This window comes from Elaeis guineensis, chromosome 1 (assembly GCF_000442705.2).
Source record: "Elaeis guineensis isolate ETL-2024a chromosome 1, EG11, whole genome shotgun sequence".
Taxonomy (NCBI): Eukaryota; Viridiplantae; Streptophyta; class Magnoliopsida; order Arecales; family Arecaceae; genus Elaeis; species Elaeis guineensis.
Genome location: NC_025993.2, coordinates 28,542,314 through 28,549,821, shown reverse-complemented (window position 1 = coordinate 28,549,821; position 7,508 = coordinate 28,542,314). Strand labels below are relative to the sequence as shown.

Sequence of the window (7,508 nt, the reverse complement as noted above, 5' to 3'; positions counted from 1 at the left end):
ATCAGAAATAGGATAAATTATTCCACTATCTAGGAGTTTCAGAATCTCCTTTTTAACTACATCCTTCATAGCTGGATTAAGCCTTCTTTGGGCTTCTCTTGTTGGTTTAGCCTCTTCCTCTAAGTATATTCTATGTTGAACTATAGAAGGGCTTATTCCTTTGATATCTGCTATGGTCCAACCTATTGCTTCTTGATTTGCTTTTAGAACTGACACTAACTCCTCCTCTTGCTTGGGATCTAGGTCTGATGCAATAATTACAGGCAAGTTTCTTTGGGTCCTAGATATGCATACTTGAGATGTTTCTGGGAGGGGTTTCAGTTCTAAAATGGGTGCTTCCTCTATCGATGGTTTAGGTGATGATTTCACCATCTCAATGATTGGTTCAGTAGAAAGTGTCGATTCTTGATTAATCTGATTTTCTTTAAGTATTTCATTGACATCCTCAGACTCATGGATTAACCAAGGGTTAGACTCTAGGTCGACTTCATCATCACTAATATCAATGGATTCATAAATACCATCTTGGACTACATTGACATCAGCATGAGAAGAGGATTCCTGTTCTAAGTTAAAAACATTAAGCTCAATGGTCATATTCCCAAAGGATAACTTCATTAAACCATTTCGACAATTGATTTCAGCATTGGCCGTAGCTAAGAATGGTCTTCCTAAAATGACAGGTATATGTCCTTTAGGATTCGCAACTGGCTCAGTCTCTAAAACAATAAAATCTACAGGGAAACTAAAATTTTCAACCTTTATCAGAACATCCTCGACCATTCCCTTAGGGATCCTGAGAGATCTATCGGCTAACTGTAATGTGATCCCAGTAGGTTGAAGTTTTTCTAATCCTAGTTGTTCATACACCGAATATGGAAGGATGTTCACACTAGCTCCTAGATCTAGCAAGGCCTTTTTTATATTGGTTTCTCCAATAACACAAGAATTATTGGAGCTCCAGGGTCCTTATATTTAATTGGCACATGGCTAGATAGGTATGAACTGACACTTGTAGCCAAAAATGCTTTCTTTGGTACATTAGTAGTCCTTTTCCTAGTGCAAAGATCTTTTAAAATTTGGCATAAGTTGGAACCTGATGAATTATATCTAAAAGAGGAATATTAACTTGGACTTGTTTAAATACCTCTAAAATTTTGTCTAAATGTTCAGATTTATTGGATTTCAGTCTGTTTGGAAAAGGAGCTCTAGGACTTTTAAGTACTGGACTAGGTGAATTTTCAGTTTCTGGTGCTTGAGGTTGAAAGGTAGTAGTTTTAGAAGGTGACTCGGCAGATGAGTCCTCTATATCATCAAGTGCAACTACCTTATTGTCTATTTATTTTTCCGATCTTAAGGTATGAATGGCATTTACACCATTAACTTGGTTTTCTTGTTGGGGTTGTGGACCATTTTGGTTCCTAGGATTTGGCTCAGGTTGGCTAGGTAACCTACCATGTTCTCGTTCACTAATGGTCGAAGCCAGCTGACTTACTTGTATTTTCAGACGGGCTATAGTTTGGGTGTTATTATTTATGAGTTGATTCGTGGTTTGCATAAAGCTGGTATGTGTCTTCATCATGGCTTCTAGGCTTTTCTCTAAAGAGGTAATTTTTTTGTCATTATCATGGAAGCCTAGCGGGTTGTTCATCACTGGGTTGGACCTTAGATTTTGCTGATTGAAATTTGGATTGCCTACATTAGGATTCTGGGACCATGAGAAATTCGGGTGATTCCTCCAACCTGGGTTATATGTGGGTGCATAAGGATTGTTCAATGGTCCTTGATAGGTGGCATTCACCTGTGCACACTCATTCGAGTAGGAACATTCTTCTAAGACATGGTCTGGTGCATTGCACCCTTTACACATGGGTGCAGATATTTGATTTACATTGGCTGGTCTCTGTAATTCTAAGGCTTCCAATCTACGTGTTAAGGTTGCAATCTTGGCCTCTGATGCTAGGGTTGGTTGAATTTGATGTATTCCTCCTCTTGAAGGTGTAGCTTTATCAGGTTCCCTAGTTGTTTCCCACTGTAAATTTTTCTCGGCTAGGTCTTCTAAGAATTGCCAAGCTTCAGTAGTTTCTTTGTCCATAAATTGGCTTTGGCAAATAGACTCTAGCATGGTTCTTGAGTTTGAATCTAACCCCTCATAGATGATCTGGCATAGTCTCCAAGTTTCTATTCCATGGTGTGGGCATTGGGTCAAAAGATTCTTGAAACGATCAAAGTACTTCCAAAATGATTCACCAGCTAGTTGGTAAAATTGATTTATTTCATTCCTAATCCTAGCTGTTTTATGATGGGGGAAATGCTTTTTCAAAAATGTTCTCACAAAGCCCTCCCAGGTAGTGACAGAATGGTTTGGCAGACTATAAAGCCACTTCTTAGCATTATCCTTAAGGGCAAAGTTGATTAATCTAAGTTTGACCTCATCCTCTGTTAATTGCAGTTTCATGGTTGCACATACCTCCTCAAATTCTCTAATAAATATATAAGCATCCTCTAATCCTGTGAATTTTGGAAGCATATTTATGATTTGAGGTTTGATTTCAAAATTATTAGCTGTGGGTTGTGGCAACCTGATACAAGATGGTTGGATGGAGCCAACTGGATAACACAAATCCTTAAGGGTCATGGGTTGGATTGGTTCAGCCATTGGAACAACAGGAATTGACTCAATTCTAACTAGACGACCCGACACTCTTCTCCACACACGAGGTGTACGGTTCTCGATATTCATATAATTTTTTTTTTTATAAAATTTTTATGTATAAGAAAAAGAAAGAAAAGAGAAAAAGTTCTAAAGAGAAGATCCTAAGGAGTCCTAAATCTAAAGAAAAGTAACCAAATTAATTTAAATTTTAATAAATTTTTTTTTTTCAAACAAGTGAAACAATAAATTAAACTCAATCTATCCTAGGGTTAACCTAAATCTGACAGCTCCTAACTGTTCCAAGATGACCCTTCAAGCTTTCCAAGTGGAGATTGATTAACTAGTTAGTCAGGTAAGTATAAGAGGTGGGAGGTTCACTCATCGTTGCCTTTCTAGACACCGAACGAGTTGGCCAGGCCAGCAACTGAACCAATTTAACAAACCACCCTCAGGGACTTGCCTAGATACCAACTAATCAAACAACTCAAACTTGGTAGAACTCTTAGGGTTCCTTGTCCTATTGAGCTCGAATTCCTTAAGGTTGACGTCTAATTGATTTTAAGATTAAAGGTCTAGGTAATGCAATATGATGGAGATAGTTTTTGGGCTAAGGAAGGGTAATGAAATCCCCACCTTATCTTGTTAATAGGTTGATGCCCTTAGATTAATTATGAAAATACAAATGTAAATAAACAAGATGACCAAGAATGTAAAAGATTTTAATTTAGAATTTTTTCTTTTATTTTGATATTTTACTTCACGATTATGAAATGTCTTTTGTTTTTTTTTTTTTTGTGATTAAGTAAATTCAAATGATTAGGTCTAAAAGGAAAAGTAATTAACTAAAAATAATAAAAGAGAAATTAGAAGCGTACCTGAGTTTTCCAACAATCACCAACTAAATCTAGAAACCTAAAGGAAAAAGAAAGAGAGTTATAAAGCATGAAGAACAAATATTTGAAAATAATTTAAAATGCCAAATCCCCGACAACGGCGCCAAAAACTTGATGTGTAAATCTTAAAATTTGTAAATAAAACTGCAAGCGCACAGTGTGCAGAGTAGCACGACCAGCGAGTACAGGTCGATCCCACAGAGACTTGGTTTAAAAAATAATTTTCAAATCTATGCTCAAGCGAGCTTTAATGAAAATCGAAAATCGAAAGTTGTTTGCTAAAGACAATAAGATTAAGGATCTAGGGTTTTTGAATCTACTAGATCTAGATTAGGAAATTCTACCTAGAATTTTCCTTATTGATCCTAACGACTACTCCTCTTATCTTTCCCAAGCATAGATTATGAAGGGACTAAGGTCCAACGATAACCCATCAAGATTCTTTACAGGGGAGTAGTAACTAGGATCCCTTAGGGTTTTCTCCTCCTATGCACTGAATCAAGCATGAACTATGAAGGGACTCTGATCCAACTGTAGTTCATCAAAAATTCTTGGCAAAAGAGGAAGAAAAAGAAACCCTAAGAAAAAGAAAGAACCCTATGTAAAATCCCTACTCATGATCTAGCTTCATCGCAAACCCTAGAAGGGATGCTTAGCTAGACATGATCTAAATCTACTTGTAAAATTTAAATACAGAAAAATAAACTACCCTAATTTCATAAATTAAACTAACCTAATTGCATAAAATTAAATTGCATAAATTAAACTATCATAATTACAAGAAAAATAAATTGCATAATGTAAAGAGATAAAATTGCATAAAAATAAGATTTTATATAAAAAAAAAATTATTACAAAAACCTCAAAGCTCGAGGCTTGAGAAGAAAGCTAAAAACCCCACTATCTAGGGTTACAAGCTTGATCAGAAGGCCAGAATCCCTAAAACAAGGGCCTTTGAAGGCTTTTTATAGGTATTTGGGGGTTATAAGGTTTTCAAAACTTTAGATGTGGGACTAAGAGGTTTTAGAGGGCTGTTAGGGGGATTTAGGGGCTCAAATCTTGCTCAAAAAGCACTTAAATCCATCAAGAAATCCTAAAAATTATTTCAGCCATCTGATCTTCATCTAAAGGACCCAATTCATCTAATAAATCAAGTCGGAAGCGATTCTGGGCCGTCGGATCACGATCTGGGTGAAGTGCTGCCGTTGGATCGCACTGCAGAAGGATCCAGTGTTGTCCAAGTGTTTATTGATTCTTGCAATTGCCTTGATTACGGTTGGATCTTGACCGACTGTGATGGTGGCCGTCCGATGGCGCAAAAATATGGAGCGTTGGATCTTGATCAGAGAAGATCGGACCATCGAGTGATGTGAAGTTACCAGGTTGTCCTTCGGACCTTCTTCTCTCTCCTCATGAGCCCTGAACCGCACGCGTGGATCGGGCTCGCGATGCATTGCGGTGAGCCGAGACTCGCTGATTGGCTGGTTTATGGTGCGCCGATGGATCCATGGTCCAGGCACCTGTTGCTATGGACCAAGCGGCTAACCATATCACCAAATCAGTTGATTTTTTGACCAATTTTGACCTGATTTGACTCGGGTTTGACCCAATTGAGTCTTCTTTCTTCATTCTTCAATTTCTAGGTCAATTTAACTCCGTTTTGCATAAAATTTACACCGTTGGAATCCTCTTTCCTTGTTCTTTCTATTGATGACCTCTTCTTCTGAAAAATATAATAACAAGTATCAATTTTTTAATAAAATTAGATAATTTAGATATTAATTGATACTTTTTATGTCAATTTGTGACATAAATCACCCAACTTTGATAGATGGTATCAAAAATTACAAATAGTTCTAGAGCATGAATGGATCCTACATATGATTATGGATCCAGCACCTAAAGTTTTCACATCCAACACATATGATGCAATCAAAGGTACTTATCAGAAGTGGCTAAATGATCATATCACCATGTATTGTGTTTTGAGAGCAACAAAGAACAAGATTTTAGTTGTAAATTCATTGATGCTCAGTGGGAGGAAATCCTTCAAATATTGAAGGAGTTCTTCTTGAACCTCTAAAAATGTGTCTTTAGTGGGGCAATAATTCTTTGAGAAAAAAAAAATAAAAATACAAAAGAGTCATGCTTGGGCTAATGAGTTCGAACTGACAAAAGAATCTAAGGTTAACCTAGTCTGACAGAGTTTCTTGATGCGAACAGGCTAAGGAAGAGAAATCAGCAAAGGATTACTGGACAAGGTACTTATATGATAATACTTTATGATTTCTCTATCTATGACACTACTGTCTTGATATTGGATATCGAAAGTCCATGCAAATTATTGTAATAACTTCAGGTTAGTAGAAAGATTGAAAACAGCAAGAGATTCCTGAACATTGGAAACAGCAAGAGAAATCATCAAGCTTATTTTTAATTCTACCAATATTATTTTAGTGATTATCACTATTATCTAATAATTTTTGTTATATCATTATAAATGATGTCAAAATTATATGGACAACTGAGAAATGGTATTTATGAATAATCACAGCCTGTTAGTGTATAGTACACAACAATCAAACTCCTAAAGTAGATTATGTCCTGAAAGCCTACCTTTGGCAGTTTAGGCTCGATCATTAAGCAAAAATAGGATCAATAGGATAATTCTCGAAGTTAATGATTATGAATCATTGTCAACCTATCAATCCTATCTCTTTTGTAAGATGATCAAGTATCCTTTTGCTGAAAAAGGTGAATGAGCCAATGATGTTCTGAGTCTGATATATACTGATGTATTGAATCTATGAATATATTTATCATAAATTTAGATTATTTAAAATATTTAAATAATTTCATAATAAGGTAGAGAAATAAATTAGAAAGAGCATTGAAACTCTTCGATCAGATCAAGGAGGAGAATGCCCTTTCGATGAGTTTTTGACATATCTAGAAGAGAATAAGATTTTCTATTATTGAAATCGACTTTGTTAGATATAGTTCGATCCATGATGGGATTTGCAAGTCTGTCAATCTTCTTTTAGGATTATACTCTTAAGACTGCTTGTTATGTTCTGAACTGAATTTTGAACTAATCAGTCGCAAGGACTCCATATGAGATATGGACTAGGTGTAAGTCGATACTCTCTTACCTTAGGATTTGAGAGTGTTTGGTTTATGTCAAGCAATTACAGATCAATTAGCTTGGATCCCAGTCCTATATGTATTATTTTATAGGGTAACCCAAAAGAATCTAGGCGATATAACTTTTACCATACTAAAGAATAAAAGTTGTTCGGCATTCATTTTAGAAAAGGAGTACCATGATGAAGGTACTCATGCCTTTAATATGGAACTTATAAAGTTCGATAGGTAGAAGAACCGACACAATCTAGTAAATCCATAGAACTGAATTTGATTAAATCAAATCCGAAATTCATTGTAGAGACACCATTAAGGAGATCCGATAGAGTACCGCATCTGTCGGATAGAGACTTTGATTTCTAGATCTAAGATGTAATCCTGTTGAACTCGATAAGAACAACAAAGATTTGATCACCTACATGGATGCAATGTAGAGGTTCGACTTCGATTAATGGCTTAGAGTCATAGAGTCCGAAATAGAGTCCATGAGGATCAATGGTGTATGGACACTTATTGATCCACTTGAAGGGATAAAACCCAGAGGGTGTAAGTGGATCTTCAATAGGATCAGAGAGCACAGATGAGAAGGTGGAGACACACAAAGCTCGTCTGGTTGCCTAAGGATATTGTTAACATTATGGTATTGACCATAATGAGATATTTTCTTCTAAGATAATGCTAAATATTTTTGAGTTGGAACATGTATTTTGATAAGTGATCAAAATGCATGACTTCATTGAGAATGAAGGAAAACCCTACAAATACAAATGGGTTAATAATTTTATGAGTATATTTTTTATTTTGTATGTAAATAA

The 7,508-nt window shown here is 35.9% G+C and overlaps 1 non-coding gene across 1 annotated transcript; it reads left to right on the top strand.

The window, feature by feature from the left end:
• The first annotated feature begins 2,183 nt into the window (after positions 1 to 2,183).
• Positions 2,184 to 2,290, top strand: LOC140854902 (small nucleolar RNA R71). Its single transcript, XR_012137996.1, has one exon. It is a non-coding gene; the product is annotated as a small nucleolar RNA R71 (small nucleolar RNA).
• Positions 2,291 to 7,508: the final 5,218 nt, after the last annotated feature.